Consider the following 26,083-nt stretch of genomic DNA (forward strand, 5'->3'; position numbering starts at 1 on the left):
CAAGGACTGACTGTCCTGAAGACCAAGTTCGGGCCTCTGAGCAGTAGTACATTTTCTTATCATGGAAAAAATGGAAATGATGATAGGTGATGTTAATAATTATAGCTACTAAAATGATGTCAGCTCCTGTGCGAAAAATTTTACAGATGTTATCTTTAATCCTCAAAACAATGCTGCAAGGTAGATATTATTATCTCCCTTTAAAAAATGCAAAAATTGAGGCTTAGAGACATTAATTAACATGCAAAGGTCACAGTTAGCTTCTAGTAGCGCTGGTCCACAAGACAGTTTTTTTTATGCCATCTGTCTGTGATGACCTTCAGAAAGTCAGATATTTTCAAAGTCATGAAAATTCAGGTTTTCATTGCTTTGGACCCTCTTCCCCATCAATGTTATTTTTTTTTTTTTCCTTCCGGAATTGACACTTGCAACCACTGGGGACTAGAGCTCTAAGGCAGTGATTTCAGATTTCTTGAAGACCATCATAAACTAAAATTAGCTCATAATAATTAGCAAGAAACAAATGCTTCTTAAAAAAGCATCCATTCACTTAAAATGATTTTTAATTTTATAATGACTAGTATATAATGATAGCAGAACAGAGCTATTTAGTTAGAAAAAATAACTTCAAAGATGAGAGCCCATTTAGTGTTTATTTGCTCTAGGGTTCTAATTACTTTGAAAACTACCAAAACTTTGTATATGATCACTGATAGCATTCAATAGCAACTTTGAGGGAAACAGAACCAACCTTTTTTTTTTTTCCCCAAGCTCCATTAACATGGAGGAAATAAATAATAAATGATAAATACCAGAGGCACGTATTCACTATGTCATTATTATTTTCCTGCTCTGTTGCCGGTTCAGGTCTCTTATGCCAGGAAAATGAAAAATAACACCAAACTTGTCTTCCTGGTCATTTTCCAAATGAGGCCAACAAAACGGGACTTGAGGAACACTAAACGTGGCATTGTTTTTGTGTACTCTATCAGCAAATCCTGGTAGGTTCAATTTGGTTTCATTACATTTCCAATCTATGCGTGTGTCGATTCATCTTCTTTCTTGCCATAGTTAAGATTTATGCACTTTATTAATCACCTCGCGACAGTCATATCAGCAGTTTCATTTAGCAGAGTAAACCAGTCAAACCCCGGCAGACTTCTGCGGGCATCACATGGCAAAGTCTGGATACCTGGCAACTTGAATTACTCTTGCCAATATGAGATTTTTCAGAGCCATCCATCTTAAGGCCATTTAATATATCACATCTGCCTCTGCTCTTTTCCTAATTGATATGTTGAAAGAGAGACACCCGCTAGATATTGCAAATGTCTCCACGAAGCATCACTGGGACAGGTTCCTCGGCAGCAGCACCTTAAAATGGTAGTTTGTTAAACGTTCTGTTTTCCAAATGTAATTTAAATGATATGAGGGGGACTTCCCTGGTGGCGCAGTGGTTAAGAATCCGCCTGCCAATGCAGGGGACATGGGTTCGAGCCCTGGTCTGGGAAGATCCCACATGCTGCAGAGCAACAAAGCCTGTGAGCCACAACCAGTGAAGCCCGCGCACCTAGAGCCTGTGCTCCGCAACGAGAAGCACCGCAATGAGAAGCCTGAGCACAGCAACGAAGAGTAGCCCCCGCTTGCCGCCAAGTAGAGAAAGCCTACGCACAGCAATGAAGACCCAACGCAGCCAAAAATAAATAAAAAGTTAAATGAGGGCTTCCCTGGTGGCGCAGTGGTTGAGAGTCCACCTGCCAATGCAGGGAACACGGGTTCGTGCCCTGGTCCGGGAAGATCCCACATGCCGCGGAGCGGCTGGACCCGTGAGCCATGGCCGCTGAGCCTGCGCGTCCGGAGCCTGTGCTCCGCAACGGGAGAGGCCACAACAGTGAGAGGCCCGCGTAACACACACACACACACACACACACACACACACACACACACACACACACACACACACACACGCACACACACACACACACACACACACACCAAGTTAAATGATATGAGGGGCCTAGGTGGCATCCAGGGAGCCCACATTTTCCAAAGAGCTTCCATAAGCAACGGCAACCTTTCATGCATTCACTGCATGCTCAGGTGGTCTAAAAAGATGATATTGCCAGGTGTGATGGTCCAGTCATGCACTATGGCTTCCTAGCTTACAGTAGTGCTAACCAGATTCAGGGGTTCCTAAGTGGCTGTCACCGATTGTAATTCTTAGCCACGCTGTATTTTTAATGTTATCACTTTCCTAATGCCAACTCCACTCTCCCTAAAGTTCTGAAAGGACACAGTTCTCAACATATTTAGTATGGACTCAAATCATATTCACACACTCTTGATTAAGTCCCAACAGCACATCCGAGTTGCTTATCAGCTTGCTTGGACATACAGAGTATAGAGCTGGATTCCAAATGTAGATCTCAGCAGAAAGAAGCCATCTTAACATAATTAGTCATTGAAGAGAGGTGTCTTCTGAGTTTTTCTAGGTCTTACTGTTAATTTGATCACACAGAAGGGTTTGTGGGGGGCACGCCTCAAACTAAATGACTCAAATAAGGAAGAGTCAATGACTTAAAAGTTCTTACAGTGGATCAGCTAAGTAGAAACTGTGGCCCTTATATTACAGCATGGCACACGGGACCAAAAATTAAAAAAACGACCAATTTGATATTAAGAAAATTTAATGAGAAGGCCAGAGAAGAAAATGGGTTACTACAGTGCAATTTCTACAGACTTTCCAAGGCAGTTGTGCTTCCAAAATCTTGGAATTAATAGCACTGAAAATTCCTCAGCCTCACAAGTTTATAAAGCGGCAGGGTGTTTAGCAAAGAGAGGGCTAGACTGAAAATCAAGAGACCTGTATTTTAGCTTTGACCTTGTACTAAACTGTACAGCTTAGGCTGAGCCATTAAACCTGCTCTACAACAAAGGGGCTGGAACAGATAGTGGGTGCCTACCAGTCACCCTCCAAGGTGGCAGTGGGCCTCCTTGCCCTATTTTTGCTTTTCAGAAAAAGTCTAACAGAAATCATACATTTATCCATGATAAGATAACACAGGAAAATTTAAATGTTACATTTATCTGATTTTTCTGTTATATTGGGTTGGCCAAACATCTTACTGAAAAACACGAACGAACTTGTTGGCCAACCCAGTATCAGCTGAAAGAGGGAACACTAGGTATTCCATGCTAATGCAATACTCTAATTGGAGGATCATGTTTTTACTTAGTGGGAAATCAAGTTAATTGCTACTTAATAAGTGCAAATTGTAAAGGGAATCTTTCAAAAAGTAAAACTCACAGGGAAAAATACGTTTTAATAGAAACTTGATTGTGGCCAGTTTAGAAATGGTTTCACAAAAATCCCTTCCAGCTCAGGATTTCTATTACTACAAACCTGTAGAGATTAAAAAAAAAATTTTTTTTTTTTTAGTTCTTTCCATGTCTTTCGACTTTCAGCACAGAACGTTTTTTATTTACTAAATCTGTGGCTTTATAACTCCTTTCCCATTCAGTTCTATACATACCTGCAGTGAGAGCATTTTAACCAAACCTCACAATTTCCTTGGCTTGCACACTCCTTGCTTCACTGGCCTAATTATTTTAATAAGCGGCTTAACTGAAATGCTGGCTTACGTTTATATTTCAATTTAATTGTGTACAGTTCCTAGTACAATGAAAACCTTCACAGTCTTTCCTATTTGTGACAGTGTTTTACTGCGTCTAGCTGTTAGGGACACTAATAAAGTAACTTCATTTTATTTCTATGCATACATCTTTTCTTTCCTTTTTTCTTTTTTTTTTTTCGGATTAACAATGGAAAGGTCCCAAAGTTCTATCATTTTGGCTGTCTAGATGAAAAGAGAATCTCCATCCAGGCCTGCAGGAAAGCCTAGATCTGGCTGGCGAGAATAAAACAAAACTAGCAGCGTTCCTTGAGTCAGCCATATAGCTCGGGGTGCTTGGGTATTCGCACTCTTTCTGTTCCCGCCATTTAGCAATTTTCTCAAACAGGAACAAAACAGGAAGTGGAAAAAAGAATGACATGGAAAGTCATTTACTAATCCTACTCCCTGGGGAATGGAAAACAGAATTCCCCTCATGGTCTAATTATTCTTTGGTATCTTTAATGAAACCAAATCATGAGAGCTTCCAGCGTCTGGCTGATGTTTCAGAGGCCTGATTTCCACGTGTCCTTGGCTCTGAAAGGAAATATCTGCTAACTTCCTGAAGTCTCCTTATTATCATCTATTACCATTTAGTTCCCAGAAAAATCTTTGTCATTTTTCTAACAATGGAAGGAAAAATCCAGAGGAACAGAAATGATCTCTGTAAACTGTCATGTGTTTTTGCTTGCTTGAAACCGAAATAGCGTGACTTCAGAATTCGGTTTTGGAGTCACTGGCTCTTTGGTGACAACTTGGTAGGCACGTAGCAATCTTAAGCCTTACCCTGCTTTACCAGGCAAAAGTGAACATACGTGTCTCTTTTCATCCATGCTCCTGCATGTGGGTCTATAAAAGAAGAAAAATGCTATAGAGAGATGCTTTAGAAACTGAATTCTATTGACTACTATAAACTGCGGCATACCAGAATCAGGGGATTTTGGTAAATCTGTTAAAACACATTCTGAAATCCTTGGCTCGAAAGCCGTATTTACAGAGTCACAGAAAAAACAGCAAGAAGACCATAATAGCTACTTCTATTCTGCACTACTATTAGGCCAGGCTAGACTTCAATCTTCATTCCGTTGAAAAAACACAAAAAACCAAACCCTTGCAAATTGGGCATTATTTCATTTTACTTATGCAGGGTTTGAAACTCAGAAACATTAAGCACCTTCCCCAACACCACACAGGTGCCAATGGCAGAGCCCAGCTGAACGTCTTCCAGGTACCTTAAGGATTTTGCAGACCCATTCCCCTCATTTTACACTCGAGATGCTGAAATTTAGCCGTAAGGTATTTAGACACGGTAAAATAGTCTGAAATGTTAAGGATTTGTATACATCCAACTCTGATGATTCATGATAACTGAAGAGAATGTTACTTTGATGGTTAGCTTCTTGTGGGCCAGAAAAAAAGTCTGTTTTGCTCACCTTAGTGGTGGCACAGACTAGGCATTTAATCAATATTTGTGAATGAAAAGACAACGTATACAACTGAAAACAGAAAATATAGAAGTCAATTTATATTTGGTTTGGAAATAGATGTTTTTCTTAGCAGATTTATCCTCTTAGGAAATTATAACTTCTTCAGGATTACCACAGCCAGTTTGCTCTTTTTCCTCTCCTTTTCTTTTTTTTAACACTTTAGTGAAAATCAGAGCCAGATGTGTGCTGCTAGAAGCCAGATGAAGATGTGAAATGCAAAACACCCCCATGCACAGTCAAATTATAGGTCCCAACTGTGATATTTTCTGGGGCCCTGGGGCTCCAAGCAATGCCAACTCCCTCCATAACCACTGTATCGGTCCACTCGGGTCTCCATGATGGATGGGATGTGGCAGGGAGATGGGAAGGGGTGTCGGATGCCAGTGAGAGAAATGATGTGCCCCTCGCTACGTCTTCACACACAAGCCAGCTCTGTCAGACTCTTCTCCCGCTCGATTTCCTTGGCATTGAAGGCACAGCTCAAATCTCAGCATAAACTCCCACTAGAGAAAGCTGCAGTGCAACCTACTCAGTTGAACAGAACTGGCCCCCAATTTGGGGCATCCTGCCTGCTCAATCTGAGGGCAGCCTGCTTTCATGTCAGACACATCTGCCTGCCAGGTTAGGTGGGGAAGATGCTTGCTCAGCAGTGAGGCATGAGCTGACATTCAGGGACTTGAGCAGAACCTCCTGTGCAACGTTGGAGAGAAAAGCTCTTCCTTCCAGACTGACAGCCAGCAATACCATTTTCTTGTTCGATGAATGCAAATCTTTTCATTTCTACCCCAAAGCGTGGGAGCCTGGCTATACATTTTGACGCTTCCCTGAGCTGAGCAGGCTGAAAAGACTGACATGGGTTTAACAGACAGGATCAGCTTAGGTGGGCACCGTAGCCGGCAAATGGGACGTGAAGTTAATTGTGTCACTAGCGGAAGAAGATTCAGAGGCTTCCCTCGCTGCTAGAGCTGGGCGTGCTTCGGGCACGCTGATGCCTGGCTGAAATTACCAGTAGTTCCGTGTCAGGAGGGCCTGGTTCTGAAAGGTTTTTTCCAATGTGACATTAATAATTTATAAATAGGCCAGTACACAAAACTGTATCTGTAAGAAGAACTGAGGGGTAAGATAAACAGGAACTTAACTTCTTAATAAAAAGTGAAGGATGAAAGAGACCAAAAAAAAAAAAAAAGCACTTGTGGGTAATATGTGGAGTATAAATATTATCTTGTATCTACCATCAATGACCAGAAAAAAAGAAAAGATCATGTAGGATCATGCCATAAAAGGTGACACTTCGTGTGTTCCTTCTCCTCTGATCTGCTGTGAGCATCTGGTTGGATCTGAGTACATTAAATCTGATTAAAGTTTGTTTTTTACAACTGTTTAGACTCATCTAGTTAAGGAAGGCTGGGATGCATTCTATTCTATCTTGTGTATTGTCAACAGAATTGTCAGTGAAGTTTGGAATGTGGGAACTTTATTATGTAATTATGTGAGAGAGAAAGAGGGAGAACCCAGTTTTAGTTTGTAGTTTTGGCAGTTGGAAAAAATAAAACAGACTTTTTTTTTTACTTGAAAATTGGGCAAACTAGGCATACATGACACAAAAGAAATGGAGTTTGTCTAGGCCAGTTTTTGGCATATTGATTCGCTTAGACTTCTCCATCAATTAGATACAACACAACGTGAAATAAAGAGAGAATTGGATTCCTCTAATCAGCTGAATTACAAGGTTAGAGTTCTAAATTATTGCTTTGTTGTTGGAGCAGCAAATTATTGGTGAAAGGATATTTTTACTTCTATGCATTCATTTAATCTCTATATGCTTTTCTGATAGCTATCAGAAAAATGCTGATGCAAATATATGCTGCAATTAAATATATATAGATTACATTTTTTCATCATTCTAAATCTTAGAGATGCTTTGAAGCTCTGAGAGAACCAACACTCCACTTGCTGGAAAATAAAACCATGTCCAAACCACACAATCAAATCCCAAATCCCACATGGATAACAAAGGTGCAAAATTCCACATATGAAAGTATCAGATGTTAGAAACTCAATTTAGTATTATAAATCCACATCAATTTTTATTAAATGAAAACCTAAGTAAGAAAATAAATGTAAAATCCTAGTATACAACGGACTAATGGTTACTAATGGTAACCCCAGCTGTCATTTACTGAACATTTACCAAGCAGTTCACACCAGGATAGGCACTAAGGGGGACCCACTGAAATAGAAGACCAAGTTCTGGCTCTTAATGAACTTAATAGGTAACAAAAGGAAAGAAAGAGGGAAAAAGTGACCATAACTGGGAATTTCTATGGGCCAGACATTGAGCAGTTACACATATACGTTTTATCCTCACAATAAACCTACCAGGTAGGTGTCACCAAGCCCTTATTGATGGTAAGGGTCAGTGTGTCTCTCCCTCATCACATGGCAAAGAGCTACAAAGACCTTATCTCCACCCGTCTCTGAGCTTCCTGGCTCTTGTACTTTCTGTTTCTCCAATGCATTTTCATCTTTGAATTTGTGTTCAGAATGCCTCCTTTGCCATATGAGGTTGAAATACCCCTTCCTCAGAGAAGGAAGCCATCCTTGAACACCCAGGCCAGGGAAGCCTGTTATATGACTGGCACTTAAAATCTGTTAATTCCCTATTTATTTGTAGGAACATTTGATTAATGTCTCTCTCTCTCTCTCACTAGACTGTAAATTCCCTGAGGGCACAGAGCCACAGTTTAGAAGTGAAGCTTGCCCTTTTTCTAATGCCATTCAGCCTCTATCGTGTATTTGTCACCTGCATTATTCAAAAGCATTTGCCGTCTTGTGCTGTATTTTACAAAAGAAGGTAAACAGAGCTTGGGTCTTGATGCCCAGTTGTGAAGTGTTGGTTTGTTCATTCATTCATTTATATTTTCATCACGTATTCATTTAGTCAATAAATATTTGTTGACCACCTAGTCTGTGCTAGGAACTCTTCTAGCTGCCTGGAATACAACGATGAATAAAACAGAAAAAAATCCTTAGGATGAATGACATTTAGTCAAAAATATGCTTGGTCTCCAATCTTGATCCAGTTTCTAAGTGTCTGCTACGTATAAGACTATGTGTATAAGGTTGCGTGACAGACTGACATGCAGACTAATGGACAACTTTTAATTAACATAAATATATTAAATATGAAGTCTGTAAAATGATGGGGTGGATGTAGTGAGAAGCCTTCCATAATAGATACAGTCAAACGACTGTGGTGGCTTTCAAGAGCCACGTATTTATTCTGTTCACGTTCTCGTGGCTCCACAGGTAACTGGAATGCCTATTTGACAGTTCCTGCCATGGATGGTTTAAAACCACAAAAGAAAACTGAGATTATCACCATGCAGTTGCTCTGCAATTTGTCCGTAACTTGATGATATAACTAACTGGTCCTAAGAATATCCAAGAAAAAATAACTCGGACTCTGATGGTCATTCCAAAAGAAGAATTACCCAAATGTTTAAGCCATGGCCATGTCACTGGTATAAGGAAACCACCTTCTAAAGGGACAGATGTCGCAGGGACAGCCAAAAGAAGAAATACAAATGGACCGTAAATCAGACAGGAAAGCAATTCAACCTTATCAGTAAGATAAATGCAGATAAAAGTTGCTTGTCATTTTAAAGCTAATTAGAAAATATTTAAAAGGAAAAAGAAATACCTAGTTTGTAGAGGCTTTTTCAGGAAGGTAAATGTTTTACATTTTTGAGGGGAGGGTAAATATTTATGAATTTTCAGAAGGGCAATTTGTTCATATGCATATGTAATATGAATTCTTTAAAGTGTTCCTACACCTTTTGGAGCGCATAACTTCACTTGGGAAAAAATAAAAATTTTTATAATATGCTTATTTTTAATTGTAATAATACACAAACAGAAAAAGTCAAATGCAGTGCTTATAACTGAAAAAAGCATTCTGCCCATTGTTGCCCATCTAGTGAACTTCCTGTCAGACACAACCACTTTTAATATTTTAGCTCTTTCTTGTAGTATTTACATCAACTGTTCATACACTTATACCAAGGGATTCCCTTGCAAAGAATCTAGAAATAGATTTTTGGTAGATCTAGAAATATTACCAGGTATGTGCAGCCTGTCATTATTTCTAATAATAAGAAAATCAGAAGCAACATTTGCTTGGATTATTTGAATAAATGATGGCCTAAATGTGCAACCGAATATTAAGTAGCCGGGTATATTTAAATGACATGGCAATAAAATAAACATAAAAGAAATTATCTTTAGATAGAGGCTGGTACTCTTCTGAATGTCCAAATTCTCTTCAATAAATGTATGATTACTTATCAACAGAACAATGAACACCATTTTAAAAGGTGAAACTTTTATATTCTGTAATCTAGAGGCTTTGATTTCATGTAAGGGTTGAGGGAAGTGCAGTTTTCATAAGGTATAGTTGGGAAAAATCTTTGCTTTTGGTTCACTTCTGTGTGAAGGAGACATTAATAGGGGCAATGATATAACATTTGCATGAAAAGCGAAGAGAGTTTGACTAGAGTCTACTTGAGTCATGGAGTGCGCTGTGTGTGGAGGTCTGGACAGGAGAACTGACAAATAAATGGGGTGTTAGAGCCTGGCAGATACCCAAGTAGGCAAGTGGTCAAATTCCTCAAGGTTGGTGGGACAGGAAGGGGTCATGCACATCCAGGTAGAGTCCAGAGATAGGGGTGGGTCAGATTCAGCAAGTATCACCAGCAATGGGGTAAAGCAACAGGGATCATCTGGGAGGGTCTCGAGGCTTATAACCACGATGAAAGATGTTGGTCACTCAGGGCCCATCAACCTTAACTGTGAAGATGCCTAAGGGTAAACTATGCCCCAGGCAAGTCAGTAAGCCAGAGAGAAAAAGACGAATATCATATGATATTGCTTATATGTGGAACCTATTTAAAACAATGACACAAACGAACTTATACAGAAAACAGAAATAGACCCACAGACATAGAAAACAAACTTATGGTTACCAAAGGGGAAAGCGGGGGAGGGAAAAATTAGAAGTTTGGGATTAACGTATACGCACTACTATATATAAAATAACCAACAAGGACCTAATGTATAGCACAGGGAACTATACTCAATATTTTGTAATAACCTATAAGGGAAAAGAATCAAGAATATTGATTGAGTCCAAGGAGTTGGCAGTTGGAAAAGTTCAGATGAAAGATCATCACCCCAAAATGTACCAAAGTGGCTTTAGGAGATGTTCCGAAAGATTAGCAACAATCTCTTTGTAGCCTACAGACATGTGGCTCTAAGCTAAGTACATATAAGTCAATTTAAATAGTTTTTTTTTTTTTTGGATGGGGAAGCATAGATGGTAGATTCATTCAATCTCTCAAATTTGCATAGTAAAAGTTGCCTCAGAGCTGGGCAACTGGCTCACCTCATGACCACGTGAAAGTCATGTATATCAGGGTGAGTTAGGCAATGCTGCCCTGAAACTCAATGACTTGATATAAATAACAAATGATTATTCTTCTTTCATATGACAGCTTTACGTGAGTAAGGCAGCTTTCCTCCATCACAAATTCACAGATCTAGGGACCCTCCATCTCGGCAGGCCACCATCTTGAATACATAGTCTCCACTGTTGCCCAGGGAAGGGGCGAGAGAGAGTGGAGAACAACGCAGGGAGCTGTGTGGCCCAATTTGGAGGTGGCATACACATGCCACTGGGCCAGACCTAGTCATTTGGTCTTAACATAAGTATAAGCATAGCTGGGAAATGCAGTGTTTCTGTGTGCTCAGGAGGAGTACTGGGATAGCGATGGTTCTCAACATCTGGTCCCAGATCAACAGAATCAGAATCAACTAGGATTTTGTTAGAAAGGAAAATTCACAGGCTCCACTGAAGACCGACTGAATCAGTAGTTCAGCAATCAGTGTTTCGACCAGCTCCTCAGGTGACTCTGATGCACACTGAAGTTGGAGAATCACTGGGGGAGGGGATCTCTTTCACGCCTTATTTTTGACTACCTACTATGCATTTATTTTTCTAAAATTGGGGTATAGCTGGTCTACAATGTTGTGTTACTTTCTGCTGTATAACGAAGTGAATCAGCTTTAATGTATACATATATCCCCTCCCTCTTGGACCTCCGACACCCCCCATCCCACCCATCTACGTCACCACAGAGCACTGAGTTGAGCTCCCTGTACTACACAGCAGGTTCCCACTAGCTATCTGTTTTACACCTGGTCGTGTATATATGTCAATCCCAGTCTCCCAGTTCATCCCACTTCCCCCGCCACCCTGTCTCCACACGTCCATTCTCTACGTCTGCGTCTCTATTCCTGCCCTGCATATAGGCTCACCTGTACCATTTTTCTAGATTCCACATACACGCGTTAGGAAAACTGGACAGCTACATGTAAAAGAATGAAGTTAGAACACTCCCTAACACCATACACAAAAATAAACTCAAAATGGATTAAAGACCTAAATGTAAGACGGGACACTATAAAACTCTTAGAGGAAAACATAGGAAGAACCCTCTTTCAGCCTTTTTGGCTAATTTTTAAATGTTACAGATTACAGATAAACAGTGCATCTCCATAGAATCGTGTATGACTCTGAGTATTTATACACTTACTCTGCTGGGAATTAAACTTACAGTTTCTACAATGTGCAAATTTAAACATATCTTACCAATTATCAACTTAATACAGTAACACAGAATGTTTATGAAGAACAGCATGTGTTTGTGAGTATTCTTTTATGGAGTCAAATAACTTTATGCACTTCTAGGCAGACATTTATTTACTTGAAGGTTAAAACATGCCTGACAATGGTTGAACTATTTGCAGAAACTCAAAACAAACAAGCCAGAGTAGAAATGCTAATGACAAATTAGAGGCAGGATCAGATAGACTGACATGGGAATGAAACCCTGGGACCAAAATGACATGAAAACCTTGAAGAGAAAGTTTGGAAATGCAAAGAGTGAAATGTGGTGGGACCATGGGATGTGAAGAATTAGCAAAAAGCTGTAGTCGAGGTGGAGGACCCTTAGCATGTGAAACAGGTTCCAAATGTGAACACTGCCACGAGCGAAGAAAATGAACAAAAATACGGAAAGCTGTGATGGAAGTGGTTCTCTTGACCCACTGACGGAAACACTTCCTGTGTTATTAAAATGCTTACTGGGGGTGTGTCATTCAAAGTGGAAAGCTACAGATACAAAAGCAGCTCAGTCATCTTCCACCCATAAACGTACCCCAGTATGAATCACTGACCAGTATTTAATCTCAGATACCTATAAGATGCTTCAAAAGGTGGAATACTGGATTCATTACGTGTGGTATCTTAGAACAATGAGATTGTTCATTTGTTTAGAATAAACATATGCATAAACTAACTGCATTCATATTTCATTAAAACTTTAAGACCTGCTAGAATTGCCATGATGAGTATAGATATTTTATCTTTTAACCAGTTTATAAATTATAAAAGCAATGCACGCTCATGGACAAAAATTATTCAAACAGATGGTTACTGAATGAAAAGGAAACACTCTCCTCCACGTTTCTACACTGCCTAGACATAACCATTGTCACTAGTTCCTTATGTTATCCTTAGAGAGTTTTTCTACAGGTAGGGAGTCCTTGACCTGTATTTTAGGAGCATCTCATTTAAAATAGGTAACTTAGGGACTTCTCTGGTGTCGCAGAGGTTAAGAATCTGCCTGCCAATGCAGGGGACACGGGTTCGATCCCTGGTCCAGGAAGATCCCACATGCCGTGGAGCAACTAGGCCCGCGTGCCACAACTACTGAGCCTGAACTCTAGAGCCTGTGAGCCACAACTACTGAGCCGTTGTGCCACAACGACTGAAGCCCGCGTGCCTAGAGCCCTGCTCTGCAACAAGAGAAGCCACCACAATGAGAAGCACACGCACCACAACAAAGAGTAGACCCCACTCACCGCAACTAGAGAAAGCCCGCGGGCAGCAACGAAGACGCAACGCAGCCAAAAATAAATAAATAAAATTTATGAGAAAAACAAGGTACCTTAGCTGTCAAAAAGAAGGCAGAGACAACACATGTAGAAAATGACAGTGGAAACTAAGGAAATTTTTAAAAGCTCAAACGAAGGTCAAGAATAAAATAAGTATATAAATACACAAATGTTGGAACATGGTAAAGCTCTTCACAACATTTTCTAGTGCCATAGAGTTGAGCGTTTTTGCTGGGGTGGATTCAAAGGGCAAAGGACCAAAGGGGGAAAAATTAAACATCTATATTATTCATGGAAGCCAGAGGAGGGGAAAATGAATGACCTCCAAGGAAGAAGTGGGAACATCTTCAGTTGTTAAATTTCCCAGGTCACATCTTGTGATGTAAATGGTGGCATCTTGATTCCGTAGCCACGTTCATCTAGCCCTTTGCTCCGTTATTTATTTATTTAAATTTTTATTTCTTTATTTTTGAGACAAACATTATTTATTAAAGAATCTAGCTGAAAAGACAGCAATTCACCAGTTCCTTTATGATCCTCATGTTATGCACAGGCATCACTCCTAAAACTTTGCAAATGGCAGATGCCCAGATCCCACTCTCCAAACTGAAGAAATCAAAATCTCAAGGAGGGACTCTGATGTGTTCACTTTTAGAAAGCTCCACAGATGCTTCTTTCTAAGGGGCAACCAGGATGGAGAGCTAGCATCTTAGATACTTGAAAATCTCTCTATCCCTGGATTAAATCTGAGTAATGAATATGTACATGTTACATGCTTACAACAAAAGCAGACAATATATATAGCTACACATAACACACCCACATCACAACTGGTTTTGGTGGGGCACAGGATGTCACGTTATAGGCCTGCATCGAGGGCATCTTAAAAAAAAACACCCTATGAAGTCCATTGCCATATTTAGTATGGATTCAGTAGGGATGTTAATTAAGAAGTTCACAAGTTATCCTGTGTCTCCTTATGAGAAATCAAAGGAGAAATTTTGAGGCCTCAGAACCAGTTGTACTTTCACAGAGAAAGTGATACGTTTTTCTGTTTTAGATATCATGAATCAAGTAACTACTCCTATCCTCTCCTGTACTTTGGCTCCTACAACAAAGTTCAAACTCCACTTTGTGGCCCGGGGCTAGTCTATCTACAGGGTCTCATGCCACACATTTTGTGGACTAACCCCATTCCTTTTTCCACTGTATCTTTTAATTCTCGTCTTTCCTTTTCTTCTTTCATAAAAAAAAAAAATGTTGTGGGACACAGCAGAGCCTGCGGAAGGCGGCGCCGACGGCCCTGTGAGAGCGAAGCGGCCGTGGGGCCGCGCCGACGGCCGCAAAGCTCGCGGCCTGCGGCCCTTCGCCTCGGCGGCACGGAGGCGGCTGTCGCTGAGCAAGCTTTGGTCGTGCTCCGCTTTGGAGTCACACGCCGCCGCGGCTCCATGTTCTATGCCGAGGACGGGGATATGGCTCACGAGCTCTATGAGGAGACAGTCATCACCAAGAACGGGCAGAAGCAGGCCAAGCGGAGGCGGGTGCATGAGAACCTGATTCCTCAGGGCATCGGAAGCTGGATCTCCCCTCACATCCACGTGGATTTCCCTGCGATCTTCTATGAGGTGTGAGCCTGGGGGGTGGCAGCTATAAACACCCCCTGGTCCCAGCAAGAACCCCCCCCAGGCTCCAGGTGTGGCTGCCATCGAGGAACCTAGGCTGGGCCCACAACCCTGAATAAACTCCCCTGGCCTGGAACCTTCAACGGTGAGCAGGGCCGCCCTACAGTGCTGGTTGGGTGTTGGTTTGTATGTGGACAGGAGTTGGCCGGTGGCCGGCAAGGGCTGACAGCGGAGTCCCCAGTCCCCCTTCCCCAGCAATCCCCCCGAGGAGCATGGCAGGGCATGTGCTGGTCAGGAATGCCTGGCTCCTGTGCCCTTGCCTGGCCTGCTTTCTTGCAAGCTTGCCCAGGGCCCAGCGCCGCTGGAGGCTACAGCGCTTTACAAGCAAGGTCTGCCTTCTTCCAGCCCCAGGGTGTAGGAGCTGTGCACAGTGGGAACTTCCTCTCCTTCTCGTTGGAGCATTTCAGCCGTCCGCTACCTCAATTCCTCCTGTGTTGGATCGAAGCTGGGGCAGAACAAGCCTGATTCTTCCTGACTACCTGCCCGTCTGTTTCCCCCCCACCCCCCAGATGGATGGACAGTTTGCTGGCCGTTAATAGGTGTGGGAGGCTTCTCCCTCTACCCCGGGCTGGGCTCATCCCTCCCCACTGCAACTAGCTGTTGGCCCCCACCCCAACTGAGAGGGCACAGGATGGTGACCAGGAAGGGCTCTGGATGCCTGTGCCTACGGGGGCGTTGCCGCATCCCACCTACCGTGTCCAACCCCCCTTGCCCTTACACATCTGCCACCCCGTGGTAGGGATAGCACCCTAGGGCTGCTGCCAGTAGCTCTCAGGAGCCCACCACCCCTTGCCCTACAGCACACCCATCCCTTCAGGATCAGTAAGAGAAAAGTACTGGAGCCCCTGGGTAGGGACAGAAAGGAGAGAACAATCATAAAGGAATACTTAAAATGTGAACGCTTGTAAACAGTCTAGTCTGTGATATTGGGGCAGAGTGTGATTTCTACAGAGAAATGACTTTGAAAAAGAATTCCTTACCGTGCAAACTCTGTGTTTTAAGCGTGTGAGAAATGGCTTGGGGAAGGGTAGCCCTCAATCGAGGAAGGCTGTTGTGTTATTTTTTCAATAAAATTACTTGTAGACCCTGGCCACGTAGCTCTCAGTATATGTTTTTCTTTTGCTCGCGAGCACACTTGAGGCAGGATTTCTAAATGGGTAATAACTCATGTCTTTTGAGGCACTGTCTGATTTTGCATCACTGTCACGCAACCTCTGCACATGTCTTCCAGTTCGGAGTGGAGGGCCTAACTTGTCCACGTTACCTACGCGAGGGGCTGCTATCCCTTTATGGGAGGAAGACAAGGTCCGAAGTTTGTTTCCCAAAGAGCTGCTAACTGAAGACACTTTACCCGAAGGAACACCTACAACCGTTTTGCTAGTGCCACTTGGCTGTGGTAATCGTGAAGATCCTGATGAGGCGGTTAGAGAACTGGACTTTTTAAGTGCAGGTGCCTTACACTGTGTCCGAGAAGTCGAGTTTCCCTTGGTATCAGTAGAAAATGTGCCTGTATTACTAATATGCACTGCCTGTTCTTTACAGAAATTTATATGTCTATCAGCTGCATCTTCATGAAATCTCCTCTGGCAATATGGACACTGAATGTAATCAGGATCATAAAAAGGTGGAGGAGGGGAGGAAGTTTGCCACCCTCTTTAAGGGCCTGACCGAGGCCTTTAGCTGCTCTTACGGTGGCAATGAACTCTTCATGCTTTCTTCTCCAATTAGATGGCTCCTTTGGTGGTTCAGGCCTGGGTTTAAGAGGCTTTACTGTTGGAATATCCGTTCCTTCAGCTCTTTGTCTGCTTGAATCAAAAGTCTTCCGTTTTTCAGTGGCAGTTTTCTGGCAAATAGGTCCATGTTTTTTTTAATGCCACTGGAAAGGATGCCCTTCCACAAATCTTGCAAGGTAACAGTTCTCCAACTTGGACACTTCCATTACAGTGACTCCATAGCGCCACCGCCTCAGGCTCTGCCAGACTCCTCCGGTAGCACCCAGTGCCGCCACCCAGCTCTGGCCGTAGCCTCCTTTATTTATTTATAGTGTATTTATTGAGTCTCTACTGTGTAACATGAGCTCTGATCTCAAAGAGCTTCTGAGAGAGCTGGAGAAAACACAACGAGCATAGATGAAACATTTGGAGAGTAAGTGGTGGTATATAAAGAGATAAATTGAATATAATCAAGTGATAGCCTGCATAGTGCCCTGAGCAACACAATTAAATTCAAGCCATAATCCATGTTGATTTTAAAAGTTTCCTACAATTTCTCACTTTCCACTGTAACTAATGCCTGGAGTTCAGTAATGTAATTTATCAATGACTATATTTCCATTCTCAAAGAGAACTCTGTTGTTCCTGAAATGCGTATATGTGTATATGGATGCATACTTCAAAATACCTGTTTGGTTTTGGGGGAGGGAGGGTGGATTTGACTGCATCTAGTGAGTGACTCTTCAAATTTAATACCTCTGGGAAAATATGCCACAGGATCGTAACATCTAGAGACAGAAGCCTGAGACGTCAACGAGGTTAGTCCCTTGCCACCAGGTAGGATGGATCTTCTGACCGATTACCTAGCCACAAAGTTACGGTATACATAACCATACATCTTTTACATCTTTTCTTCCTGCATATATTGAATCAAAGAACAACCAGGCATCTGGTATGGGAGCGTTATAAAGCCATATGTGATGCTCACTAATACAAAATGCCTGGAAGGAAACTAAGTTAATACATATGGCATTAAATTTACAAATGAAGGCTCGTCCATCATCAAAGACCCAGAATGCGCACTGCCACGACATAACAAAGAACTTATGAGGAATATCTGTTTTCTTTTGTGCATCATCCCCCTCAACACAAGCAACTAAAAGAAAGACATGAGTGCATTTCCTGGACTTGATCTGGGGCATGCAACACATTTTACGAAGGGATTAAAGGGCCCGAGGTCTTTTACACAAGACTATTATGCCAATTCCATGTCAGAGACAACTTATATTGTGAAGTCTTCAAAAGAAAACTACGTATGCATTATGCCAAAGCCATAAATATTATTGGAGATTCTTAAAAAGAAAGTTACATGTAAGGGACAAAATAGAAGACAGCTCTGGAATGGAATCTTGTGGCTCTACTCCAAACGCTGTATGGTTTCCTTTTCCAGGAGAGAGAATGTGCAGCTCATCCTCCATCACCCCATATATCTGATTCGAGGAGATACTGACAAGAGGGTTTTTACAAGAATTCTATGATTCACAAAGTCAACGAGGAAACAGAATCCTCTCATGTCTTTGACGTTGGCAGTACCTTCTTAGGATCTCAAAAAGAAAGTTTCTTTCCCTTCCAATTTTGACCTTTTCTATTTGGCAGATGTTAATTTTTTTTTTTTTTTTTTTCTGCCTGTGTTTCTAATGGAGCTTGAAATTTACACGGCTTTTTGTTTACCTCCTAATTTGTGTGCCGCCACCATCAATGTTATCAGCATAGTTCTGGGAATAGGGTTTATTTACTGCTTCTGTTGAGCCAGCAAATGGAGAAATGCAGAAAGGACTGTTCTGCTCATCCCATTTCAGTGTAGAGTCTCCTTCCATTCACAGAAACAGCCTTTACTGAGCAGCCAATAACCTTCCTGGGTGCAAAAGTCAACAACCATCCTCAGTGCTTGTTCTTGATGACATTTCCGAGCTGTTTTAGACACAGTCGAGTATATCCTGACCACCCTGACCCCCCTCCTTGTTAACAGGTAACCCAGAAACTGAACTTTGTACCCATTGAACAATAGCTCTCCATTGTCCTCCAACTCCCAGCTCCAGGTAACATCTACTTTTTGTCACCGTGAATTTGCCTATTCTAGGTACCTCATATAAGTGGAATAAAACAGTATTTGTTCGTTTGTGTATGGCTTATGTCACTTGGTATAATGTTTTCAAGGTTCATCCAGGTTGTAGCATGTATCAGAAATTCATCCCTTTTTATGACTAAGTAATATCCAGTTTTATGTATATACCACATTCTGTTCACCCATTCACCTGTTGTTGCACATTTAGGTTGTTTCCACTTTTTGGCAATTGTGAACAATGCTGTTGTGAACACTGATGTACTAAGATCTGTTTAAGTCCCTGCTTTCAACAGAAGGACACTTTTGTTTTGCAAAATTTTCATCCAGAAAAAATGTCCAGCCAGGTATCAATTATTAGTAATTTATCCTGGTCCACAACTTGGACTTGGTGCTGCTCTAGTCACCTGTTTGCTTTCAGATCCATACTTTCCTCTTCTTTGCCTACTCTGTTTGCATGAAACTACATTTCCCAGACGTCCCTGCCCTCTGGCTTCCAGGCAGTTCTAGCCAGTGTAAGGCACTAGAAAGAGACTGAGGGGCAGAAGAAGGGAAAGGCCAGCATATTTCTTCCTGGATCACTTTGCTACTGGTGGCATCTAAGGCAGGAACTGCATCTCCTGGCTCTAGCTCCCACTGGAATGGCCGACTGGGGTTCCAAGTTCTGCCAACCAACCCTGACTTCTAAACTCTGTCTCTTCGTTTATCCCTCCAGCCCCAGGGAAGGTAGAAGCTTCCCACTGCTGTTAACCTCTGGGTTGTCTCATTTTTGCACTTGTGCTGCAAATTGTCTTAAGTTTTCTCTTCGAAATATACCAGGAATGGTTTCTGGGTTTCTGTATGGAACCTGAATGATAACCATTCCATTGGGAAAAGAAGGTCCAAAGTTTCTCAGGAGGCAGAACCGATGGCAGTGACTCTTAGCTGTCCTCAATGTATCATCCATTTGGTAGTATATTGTTTCCAAGCTAGACCTGTAGTTTGGTGCGGCCATGTGAACGAGTTCTGGCCAAACTGATGTCATCAGATGTGTTGTGTGTCAGATTCTAAACCTTCTTTAGAAGTCAGCTGCTCCATACTCTTTGTACCTTCTTCCCCCTTTCCTGCGGTTTGGAACATGGATGTGACAACTGGCATTCCATCCTGGAACATGAGGACGTGGGCCACATTTGGGGGAGAGTAGCACCAAAAGCCATAGAAGCCTGAGTCCTCAAGAACTTTGTGGAGAAAAACCGCCATCCCAGGCCTGCTCTGCCCGTCTCTAGTTTTACGTGAGAAGCAAATAAAATTCTCTCTTGTCTAAGCTCCTGCTCTTTCCAATCTATCCCAGCCAATCTGAGATCTAACCAATTCAAGACCCAAGCCATGAGCTCAGTGTCTGTCCTGGACTGCTGATTAATTTCCTTATACTCTTCCTTAACAAACTAAAGCAAGGTCCTAGATCCTCTGGTCTTATTCTGAGTTTTGGCCTCTTCCTGTTTATACTCAGAATTGACCTGTTCTCAACCACAAAGCTTTTTATTCCCTTTAACAGCTTCTGCTCTGCTTATTAAATTTTCTCTGAAAGGTAGGGGTCAGAGACAGCTACTAACCAAGCCCACATCCAACCTAGAAAATAATTAGAGTCTGGATGTTAGAGAATTTTTAATTAAAAACCTGGGAACATTGTTCCTCGGGTATTAATAAAGCCAGCAAAATGGAGAATCAGCATGGCCTACCACTGCAAGACAGACCGTTAGTGTCCTGGTCTCAGAGCCCTCTTCCCAGAGCTGATGGGCTGGAACTATACCTAACGGCTGCCAGGTACAGATAAATCTCACCTCTACTTCACCCAAGTGGGCGTCAGTTAGAAATATGGACTTCTAGGACGGTGGTTCCCAAACTTCACTGTGCATGAAAATCACTTGGGGAAACTTATCCGAAATGAAGATTCCCATCCTTCTGCTCATGATTCAGTTGGACTGGGGTGGGGGCCATGAACCTGCGTGATGAAAAGGACCCCAGGTGTCTCTAAAGCACATGGTCTAGGGACCACACTAGGAGAGACCATGCTCCTGGGAAATACATGAAGACTATAAAACAGCCACAAGTGCAGAGAACTGTCATCAGCTGGGGGTGGGGCTGGAGCACATTCAATGATGCCTACCACGTTCCAGGAGCTCTGCCAGGCATTTTCGAGACATCGTCTAGTTTATGCTCCGATAACCTGTATAACTATCATTATGACACCTGTTTTGCAGTGAGCAACCCGAGGTGCAGAGAAATTAAGCAACTTGCCTAAAGTTAAACAGTGGATTCAGAGCTGGGTGTGCATGTGTGGGTTGGATCTAGTCTACTGATTCCTCTAGGTTTGCTCTGCACCCTTCCCCATCATGCTCCGTACTCCTAGACACTGACCTGCACGGACGGCATCACAGGGCCCTCTGCCCTCTGGCTTCCAGTTGGGTTGGGTCCTGCCAATGGGAAGTGCTGGGAGAAGACTAGGGGGAGGGAGGAGAGGAGTTCAGGGTATTGATTCCCCAGCTGACCTCACTGCGGGTCTCCAGGGTTGCATCCTTTGACCAAAGGCCACAGCTCTTGTCAGTGGCTCTTGCCACATGACTGTCCCCTTCTGAGTTCCTGTAACTATTCCATCTTCTTGCCTCTTCCAGCCTAAGGCTGATAACTGGTACCCTTCCTCTCTTTCTGTCTAATTAGGATGAGTGAGTTTGTTGAGGGCAGGGTCTGTATCTTTTTATCTTTGTACCCCCTGTGTCTAGAATAGTGCCTGTTTACATAGTAGAAAAATTTTACTGCATGTTGACATGAATAAGCACTTTACTAGTCCAACAATGTGCTAAATATTCTCTATTAACTCATTTAATTCTTGTTATTTATTTATTTTAATTTTTGAGAACCAATGTTCTTTTAAAAAAGAAAGCTATTGGATGTTTGTCCCAGAAAAATGAAAACGTTTATTCGTGCAGAAGTCTGTACCCTAATGTTCATAGCAGCTTTATCGATATTTGCAATAGCCCAAGACTGGAAACAAGCCACATATCCTTCATTGACTATAAAGTTAAACGAATTGTGGGACATCCACCCAACTCACCCACGCTTTAACAAATCCTCATTTTTTTTTTTTTTTTGCGGTACGCAGGCCTCTCACTGTTGTGGCCTCTCCCGCTGCAGAGCACAGGCTCTGGACGCGCAGGCTCAGCGGCCATGGCTCACGGGCCCAGCCACTCCGCGGCATGTGGGATCTTCCCGGAGTGGGGCACGAACCCCTGTCCCCTGCATTGGCAGGCGGACTCTCAACCACTGCGCCACCAGGGAAACCGCTTCCTTTCTTTATATGTATACATACACACACACATGTGTAGTGTATTCATTCATATAGTAGTAAAAATTAAGCCACATTCCAAACCAAGAATACTAAATTAGTGTCAGGAGTGAAACTCTTTATGAATTTGAGCATTTGTTCTTTCCAACAAATCATATACACCAGGGGTAAATATTTCAGACTTAGCAAAAAAATGCAATAGATGAGGTTGCTAGAGATGTTCCTTAAAAAGGTAAGTTGATCTTTCTACTTCACCTCTACCCCCAGCCACTGCCTTCTGCCTGGAGGAGCCATGCTGCTCTTTGAAATCACTTATTATCCATCTTGTCTGCTATCCCAAATAGTTCCAATATAACATCACTTCTATTTAAAAAAGAGAAGAAATTCATTAATTTCTTGATAAACATAAGGCACTTTCCAGGTGCCAACAGAGTCTCTGCAGGTCAGTACCTGCAGAAAAGGAGGAGAGAAGGGCTGGTCTCACATTTCCATCTTGGAGGAATTCCATAACCACCACCTCAGCTGCTGTTTTGTGCTTGGCCACGTGGAGAAATATAAGTGGTGTCAAGCCAGAATACCCTCTCTCAACTTGTAAATTAGCAGATTACCAGCAGATCACCTAATTTTCCTCCCTGCTGCTCTCTCACCCGCATGCCAGTAGTGTTTTGAACTAATATGTCAATACAGGGGCGTAAAGTGATTTATGTTCTACATAAATTTCTAGTTGGGGGTATAGATGCTTATGACAGAAAATATCTCCCTTAAATCCACAGCAGACATGTAACAGGAAGGAAATCTCTTAAATTCCTCCATTAATGGTTTTGTACTGGTGGCTCTTGATAAAGGGCCAATTACAGTTTTGAGATCTGTGTGATATAATCTACTCTCTTTGGTTGCAAATTTTAACTTCTTTCTGTGGTTGTGCCCTACCAATTTGGTTCAGTCAAATCAAGAAAAGTTAAGATTCCTTAGTAGTAATATGGGAATATTATTACTTCATTTAATACCAAGCTAAGGTAACTAAGTTTCCCTGCACTAATTCTGTGTCCATCTGTGAATCCAGTTAAGGAAGAGCAGGAGTTTTGACATTAGCACAGCCTTTGAACCGAGCTCTGATTCTCACTGGGTGTGTCACCTCGGGAATTTGGATAAATGTTTTTAAATAGTTATTTTGCAATGAACCTCAGTGTACGTTAAATGTCATCATAAGGTTAGGAAAAGTCCTTCCAGAAGTCTCCCATTGGAGATGATGGCGCAAAAGCAAACGTGCACGGCCCAGCTATGGGAGAGGGTCTGAGGAAGGGAAAATTGCTGCAGCCCCAAATGAACAGCCACTGCTCTTGGGGCTGGAAGACATCTCCAGGTGAGTCAACATCCCCTGAGAGCTATTATTATCAGGGTTCACCCTGAGAGCTGCGGTCCCAACATCAGAATCAAGAGATCTAACTTCTTAGAGATTTCCGGTAACATCTCCTTTTTGGTGTGAGTTACTCTCAAAATGCTGGGGCAGGTGTGGGAGAGAGTCAAATTTCAAAAATTAAATGAAGGCACTGGCATTGCCAACTTACCTTTCTACCTAAGGATGTAAAAACAAGCAAGCAAAAATTCTAGATCTAGTTAACATGGTCTGAGAATGAAGTTTTCTGTGAGGATGACAGACGCCACATCCCAAAGGGAGATGCCATGAGCCTTGCACGTGCAACACAAGTTTTGCAAAAGAGGTGCGAGGCCAGTTTCATTATCTTAACCCCTCAGTCATACCAAGAGCACATAAAGGTTGGGAGCATATGCCTAAAGATTTCTTTAAAACAAAATATCAAGTGTTGGTGAGGATATGGAACAACCAGAACTCTTATACACTCCTGGAAGGAGGGTTTATTATTAAAACCACTTTGAGACACTGGAAGAAGCTACTAAGGCTGAACATATATGTACAGACTGAATTGTATTCCCCACCCCTAAATTCATACGCTGAAGTCCTAACCCTTAGTACGTCGGAATGTGACCATATTTGGAGATGGGATCTTAAAGAGGTAATTCAGTTAAAATGAGGTCATTAGGGTGGGCCCTAATCTATTATGACTGGTATCCTTATAAGGAGAGAAAATTTGGACAGCGACATACAAAAGGAAGCCCGTGAGAGAATACAGGGAAAAGACAGACATCTCCAAGCCATGAAGGAGGTCTCAGAAGAAACCAACACTACTGACACCTTGATCTCAGACTTCTAGCTTCAGAACTGTGAGAAAATAAGTGCTGTTGTTTAAGCCAGCCAGTATTTGGTACCTTGTTATGGTAGCCCTAGCAAACTAATACAGTCTACCCTACCCTACTCAGCAAATCCACTCCTAATACGTACCAATGGAAATGTATAGTTTTGTTCACCCGAATATGTCTGATATAATCTAGAACAGAACTTTTTACAGAGTAGCTGCAAACTGGAAACTACCCAAATACTCATGAACTGCAGGATGCAGAAATAAATTGTGATATGTTCACATGTTGACCAATTGAGAGAAATGAGAATAAACCATCTAAAACTGCAGACAACAATATGGATGAATCATCCACACGTATAATGTTGAATGAAGGAGTCACACACACAGAGTACAAAATGAATGATTCTATTTATATGATGAACAAAAACAGATGATGCTATCCTTTACCATTAGAATTGAGAATTGTGTTACCCCTCAGACGGGGGTAGCCACTGGAAGGGAGCATAGGGAAGGCTTCTGGGAATACAAGTCATGTTTTATTTCTTGATCTGGGTATTAGTTTCATGGGTGTGTTCAATTTTTGAAAATTCAGTGAGCTGTACACAGTTAATGTATATGGTCTTTTCTATATGTATACTTCAATCAAAAAGTTTTAGAAGGAGTTTTTCTATAAAAAAAAGATGGGCACGAGTCCCTGACATTCTAATTTGCCTCTCTTTGCTTGGGGGGAGAGAAAGGAGGGGCTGCTTTCTGATTCCAAGTCTAGAGAGGAGGCTTCAAGGAACTTTCAAACAACTTGACATATGTCTCTAGGAGCTTGCGGGACAAAGCGAGATAGGTAAAGAGCCAGAACCTTCGGCGTGCTAACTGCTCTGCTGGCAGACTAAACAAAAGATTTTAATGTTAGAGACAGTCTGCCCTCATTTGCCTGTGCAAGGACTGTATCAGCATTTCCCCTGGATCAGATCTGGGCCATCCTGAGCGAGAGAGCTGGTGTGGAGGAGCTAAGATCTCCTCCAAGAGGACACTTAAAAAGGGAAAACACAACTCAAGCCAAGAAGCTGATGTGCTGCTGAACTACTGTGGCGTGAAGAAACATAAACTCATCGAAGGACACAGATGCATTTGCTCTCATCAAAAGGAATGCAGATGAGTCACTTCCATCAGCGGGGGTGGTAGGGCGGTGTCCTCAGAAGAACCATCAAAGGGTAAACACTTGTCAACCCTCAAGAGCAAGGGTCGGCTTATGACAGTATTTGTCACATAAGAACTTTCTCGACCACCATGCCTTCCTCATCCTGTTCTCATTGGAAAAAAGGTTAGAAACCCCTAGCCAGCAAGGGAAGAAGTTGTATGTGACACTGGGCAGAGGAACATGGCCTATTTCTTCAACACGTTCCACACTGGGAAAGAGAGGAGAACCATTAAAACTGGAATTTTAAGTCATAACTCAGCTATCAGACTCCTGGTACAAGTTGTGGGCCCGGGAAAGATAGTTAAAAGTCACAGAGCAAATCCTGAAAGTTCTCATCACAAGAGAAAAAAATTGTAACTATGTGTGGTGACAGATGTTAACCAGACTTTGGTGATCATTTCACAATAGAGACATGTATTTATTCATGTTGTATACCTGTAACTAATGTAATCTTATATGCCAATTATATCTCAATAAAATAAAAACCACAGCATAATTTTCAAGGGGGTCATAAATTAATATACTCATAAAACTTATACCTAGAACATTTATTTATGTCCCAGTAGTACACATCATCCTTGGGCTATATCAACCCGACTTCCTCAATAATGGACCAATAGGAACTATTGGTTCAGTAGAAGTAGAAGTGAGTGAGGG

The 26,083-nt window shown here is 42.1% G+C and overlaps 1 protein-coding gene and 2 pseudogenes across 1 annotated transcript in view; 1 reads left to right on the top strand and 2 right to left on the bottom strand.

Annotated features, from left to right (window-relative positions):
• SAMD12 (sterile alpha motif domain containing 12) overlaps window positions 1-26,083 on the bottom strand; it is a 404,613-nt gene that overhangs the window by 88,684 nt on the left and 289,846 nt on the right. The window lies entirely within an intron of this gene.
• On the top strand, window positions 14,432-14,805 carry LOC132508407 (tumor suppressor candidate 2-like; annotated as a pseudogene).
• LOC132508408 (zinc finger C2HC domain-containing protein 1A-like) lies at window positions 15,930-19,929 on the bottom strand (annotated as a pseudogene).

This window comes from Lagenorhynchus albirostris, chromosome 17 (assembly GCF_949774975.1).
Source record: "Lagenorhynchus albirostris chromosome 17, mLagAlb1.1, whole genome shotgun sequence".
In the NCBI taxonomy this organism is placed as follows: domain Eukaryota; kingdom Metazoa; phylum Chordata; class Mammalia; order Artiodactyla; family Delphinidae; genus Lagenorhynchus; species Lagenorhynchus albirostris.